The sequence below is a fragment of the Dermacentor albipictus genome, chromosome 3, assembly GCF_038994185.2.
Source record: "Dermacentor albipictus isolate Rhodes 1998 colony chromosome 3, USDA_Dalb.pri_finalv2, whole genome shotgun sequence".
In the NCBI taxonomy this organism is placed as follows: domain Eukaryota; kingdom Metazoa; phylum Arthropoda; class Arachnida; order Ixodida; family Ixodidae; genus Dermacentor; species Dermacentor albipictus.
Window position 1 is genome coordinate 170,812,745 of NC_091823.1, and position 5,000 is coordinate 170,817,744.

General features: G+C 51.8%; 2 non-coding genes and 6 pseudogenes across 2 annotated transcripts; all 8 read right to left on the reverse strand.

Annotated features, from left to right (window-relative positions):
- Positions 1–184: 184 nt before the first annotated feature.
- Positions 185–303, reverse strand: LOC139058364 (5S ribosomal RNA). The gene has a single exon (XR_011513349.1). It is a non-coding gene; the product is annotated as a 5S ribosomal RNA (ribosomal RNA).
- Positions 304–822: 519 nt separating this feature from the next.
- Positions 823–940, reverse strand: LOC139058270 (5S ribosomal RNA; annotated as a pseudogene).
- Positions 941–1,412: 472 nt separating this feature from the next.
- On the reverse strand, positions 1,413–1,531 carry LOC139058287 (5S ribosomal RNA; annotated as a pseudogene).
- Positions 1,532–2,038: 507 nt separating this feature from the next.
- LOC139058366 (5S ribosomal RNA) lies at positions 2,039–2,157 on the reverse strand. The gene has a single exon (XR_011513351.1). It is a non-coding gene; the product is annotated as a 5S ribosomal RNA (ribosomal RNA).
- Positions 2,158–2,672: 515 nt separating this feature from the next.
- Positions 2,673–2,790, reverse strand: LOC139058271 (5S ribosomal RNA; annotated as a pseudogene).
- Positions 2,791–3,261: 471 nt separating this feature from the next.
- Positions 3,262–3,380, reverse strand: LOC139058288 (5S ribosomal RNA; annotated as a pseudogene).
- Positions 3,381–3,900: 520 nt separating this feature from the next.
- Positions 3,901–4,018, reverse strand: LOC139058273 (5S ribosomal RNA; annotated as a pseudogene).
- A 411-nt stretch (positions 4,019–4,429) lies between these two features.
- LOC139058289 (5S ribosomal RNA) lies at positions 4,430–4,548 on the reverse strand (annotated as a pseudogene).
- Between the last annotated feature and the right edge of the window lie 452 nt (positions 4,549–5,000).

Below are 5,000 nucleotides of genomic sequence, written 5' to 3' on the forward strand. Positions count from 1 at the left end.
GTCCGTCATTCCGCGCAGAATATCGCGTAGTGGCCTGCATATTGGTTTCACACTTCGGCGTCGGCTCTACCAGCAGGCTCCAGTTGAACGTAAGTAACAGTAAAAGCAGCTGCCCACACACACACACACACAAAAAAAAAACGTCACAGAAACACGGAATAATAAAAAAAAGCAAAAAGAAGGGTGCCATCAGCACTCGGTGTTCCCAGGTGGTCTCCCTCCCAAGTACTGACCGAGCCCAATGCTGCTTAGCTTCGGGGATCGGACGAGAACCGGCGTATTCAGCATGGTATGGCCGATGGCAAGGATGCTGTGTTTCCGACTGCACCTGTATCGTGCTATGTGCATTCGCCCAGTGAATGTATTGCTCCATCACGTACGCGGCAGTCTTTCCGCGAACAATACACGCACACGTCGATTACTCCGTTTGTGGTTGTTCGCTGCATGCGTGCGTGCAAGTAAGTCATGCTCGCTCACAAAAACAAGAAAGAGGGGGAGCGCATTATGCGTGCGTTGCAGCCCACAATGTGCCACTTTATCGACGAGTTGTCATTGAGCTGTATGCGGGCGGGCGTGATAGCGAAGCGGTTAGAAGCTCGTGCGACTAAATTTTGCATGCAGCATTACGTCCGTCATTCCGCGCAGAATATCGCGTAGTGGCCTGCATATTGGTTTCACACTTCGGCATCGGCTCTACCAGCAGGCTCCAGTTGAACGTAAGTAACAGTAAAAGCAGCTGCCCACACACACACACACACACACACACACAAAATAAAAAACGTCACAGAAACACGGAATTATAAAAAAAAGCAAAAAGAAGGGTGCCATCAGCACTCGGTGTTCCCAGGTGGTCTCCCTCCCAAGTACTGACCGAGCCCAATGCTGCTTAGCTTCGGGGATCGGACGAGAACCGGCGTATTCAGATGGTATGGCCGATGGCAAGGATGCTGTGTTTCCGACTGCACCTGTATCGTGCTATGTGCATTCGCCCAGTGAATGTATTGCTCCATCACGTACGCGGCAGTCTTTCCGCGAACAATACACGCACACGTCGATTTCTCCGTTTGTGGTTGTTCGCTGCATGCGTGCGTGCAAGTAAGTCATGCTCGCTCACAAAAACAAGAAAGAGGGGGAGCGCATTATGCTTGCGTTGCAGCCCACAATGTGCCACTTTATCGACGAGTTGTCATTGAGCTGTATGCGGGCGGGCGTGATAGCGAAGCGGTTAGAAGCTCGTGCGACTAAATTTTGCATGCAGCATTACGTCCGTCATTCCGCGCAGAATATCGCGTAGTGGCCTTCATATTGGTTTCACACTTCGGCGTCGGCTCTACCAGCAGGGTCCAGTTGAACGTAAGTAACAGTAAAAGCAGCTGCCCACACACACACACAAAAAAAAAACGTCACAGAAAGACCTGCACCACTCGGTGTTCCCAGGTGGTCTCCCTCCCAAGTACTGACCGAGCCCAATGCTGCTTAGCTTCGGGGATCGGACGAGAACCGGCGTATTCAGCATGGTATGGCCGATGGCAAAGATGCTGTGTTTCCGACTGCACCTGTATCGTGCTATGTGCATTCGCCCAGTGAATGTATTGCTCCATCACGTACGCGGCAGTCTTTCCGCGAACAATACACGCACACGTCGATTACTCCGTTTGTGGATGTTCGCTGCATGCGTGCGTGCAAGTAAGTCATGCTCGCTCACAAAAACAAGAAAGAGGGGGAGCGCATTATGCGTGCGTTGCAGCCCACAATGTGCCACTTTATCGACGAGTTGTCATTGAGCTGTATGCGGGTGGGCGTGATAGCGAAGCGGTTAGAAGCTCGTGCGACTAAATTTTGCATGCAGCATTACGTCCGTCATTCCGCGCAGAATATCGCGTAGTGGCCTGCATATTGGTTTCACACTTCGGCGTCGGCTCTACCAGCAGGCTCCAGTTGAACGTAAGTAACAGTAAAAGCAGCTGCCCACACACACACACACAAAAAAAAAAACGTCACAGAAACACGGAATAATAAAAAAAAGCAAAAAGAAGGGTGCCATCAGCACTCGGTGTTCCCAGGTGGTCTCCCTCCCAAGTACTGACCGAGCCCAATGCTGCTTAGCTTCGGGGATCGGACGAGAACCGGCGTATTCAGCATGGTATGGCCGATGGCAAGGATGCTGTGTTTCCGACTGCACCTGTATCGTGCTATGTGCATTCGCCCAGTGAATGTATTGCTCCATCACGTACGCGGCAGTCTTTCCGCGAACAATACACGCACACGTCGATTACTCCGTTTGTGGTTGTTCGCTGCATGCGTGCGTGCAAGTAAGTCATGCTCGCTCACAAAAACAAGAAAGAGGGGGAGCGCATTATGCGTGCGTTGCAGCCCACAATGTGCCACTTTATCGACGAGTTGTCATTGAGCTGTATGCGGGCGGGCGTGATAGCGAAGCGGTTAGAAGCTCGTGCGACTAAATTTTGCATGCAGCATTACGTCCGTCATTCCGCGCAGAATATCGCGTAGTGGCCTGCATATTGGTTTCACACTTCGGCGTCGGCTCTACCAGCAGGCTCCAGTTGAACGTAAGTAACAGTAAAAGCAGCTGCCCACACACACACACACACACACACACAAAAAAAAACGTCACAGAAACACGGAATTATAAAAAAAAGCAAAAAGAAGGGTGCCATCAGCACTCGGTGTTCCCAGGTGGTCTCCCTCCCAAGTACTGACCGAGCCCAATGCTGCTTAGCTTCGGGGATCGGACGAGAACCGGCGTATTCAGATGGTATGGCCGATGGCAAGGATGCTGTGTTTCCGACTGCACCTGTATCGTGCTATGTGCATTCGCCCAGTGAATGTATTGCTCCATCACGTACGCGGCAGTCTTTCCGCGAACAATACACGCACACGTCGATTTCTCCGTTTGTGGTTGTTCGCTGCATGCGTGCGTGCAAGTAAGTCATGCTCGCTCACAAAAACAAGAAAGAGGGGGAGCGCATTATGCGTGCGTTGCAGCCCACAATGTGCCACTTTATCGACGAGTTGTCATTGAGCTGTATGCGGGCGGGCGTGATAGCGAAGCGGTTAGAACCTCGTGCGACTAAATTTTGCATGCAGCATTACGTCCGTCATTCCGCGCAGAATATCGCGTAGTGGCCTTCATATTGGTTTCACACTTCGGCGTCGGCTCTACCAGCAGGCTCCAGTTGAACGTAAGTAACAGTAAAAGCAGCTGCCCACACACACACACACAAAAAAACGTCACAGAAAGACCTGCACCACTCGGTGTTCCCAGGTGGTCTCCCTCCCAAGTACTGACCGAGCCCAATGCTGCTTAGCTTCGGGGATCGGACGAGAACCGGCGTATTCAGCATGGTATGGCCGATGGCAAGGATGCTGTGTTTCCGACTGCACCTGTATCGTGCTATGTGCATTCGCCCAGTGAATGTATTGCTCCATCACGTACGCGGCAGTCTTTCCGCGAACAATACACGCACACGTCGATTACTCCGTTTGTGGTTGTTCGCTGCATGCGTGCGTGCAAGTAAGTCATGCTCGCTCACAAAAACAAGAAAGAGGGGGAGCGCATTATGCGTGCGTTGCAGCCCACAATGTGCCACTTTATCGACGAGTTGTCATTGAGCTGTATGCGGGCGGGCGTGATAGCGAAGCGGTTAGAAGCTCGTGCGACTAAATTTTGCATGCAGCATTACGTCCGTCATTCCGCGCAGAATATCGCGTAGTGGCCTGCATATTGGTTTCACACTTCGGCGTCGGCTCTACCAGCAGGCTCCAGTTGAACGTAAGTAACAGTAAAAGCAGCTGCCCACACACACACACACACACACACACAAAAAAAAAAAAAACGTCACAGAAACACGGAATTATAAAAAAAAGCAAAAAGAAGGGTGCCATCAGCACTCGGTGTTCCCAGGTGGTCTCCCTCCCAAGTACTGACCGAGCCCAATGCTGCTTAGCTTCGGGGATCGGACGAGAACCGGCGTATTCAGATGGTATGGCCGATGGCAAGGATGCTGTGTTTCCGACTGCACCTGTATCGTGCTATGTGCATTCGCCCAGTGAATGTATTGCTCCATCACGTACGCGGCAGTCTTTCCGCGAACAATACACGCACACGTCGATTACTCCGTTTGTGGTTGTTCGCTGCATGCGTGCGTTGCAGCCCACAATGTGCCACTTTATCGACGAGTTGTCATTGAGCTGTATGCGGGCGGGCGTGATAGCGAAGCGGTTAGAAGCTCGTGCGACTAAATTTTGCATGCAGCATTACGTCCGTCATTCCGCGCAGAATATCGCGTAGTGGCCTTCATATTGGTTTCACACTTCGGCGTCGGCTCTACCAGCAGGCTCCAGTTGAACGTAAGTAACAGTAAAAGCAGCTGCCCACACACACACACAAAAAAAAACGTCACAGAAAGACCTGCACCACTCGGTGTTCCCAGGTGGTCTCCCTCCCAAGTACTGACCGAGCCCAATGCTGCTTAGCTTCGGGGATCGGACGAGAACCGGCGTATTCAGCATGGTATGGCCGATGGCAAGGATGCTGTGTTTCCGACTGCACCTGTATCGTGCTATGTGCATTCGCCCAGTGAATGTATTGCTCCATCACGTACGCGGCAGTCTTTCCGCGAACAATACACGCACACGTCGATTACTCCGTTTGTGGTTGTTCGCTGCATGCGTGCGTACAAGTAAGTCATGCTCGCTCACAAAAACAAGAAAGAGGGGGAGCGCATTATGCGTGCGTTGCAGCCCACAATGTGCCACTTTATCGACGAGTTGTCATTGAGCTGTATGCGGGCGGGCGTGATAGCGAAGCGGTTAGAAGCTCGTGCGACTAAATTTTGCATGCAGCATTACGTCCGTCATTCCGCGCAGAATATCGCGTAGTGGCCTGCATATTGGTTTCACACTTCGGCGTCGGCTCTACCAGCAGGCTCCAGTTGAACGTAAGTAACAGTAAAAGCAGCTGCCCACACACACACACA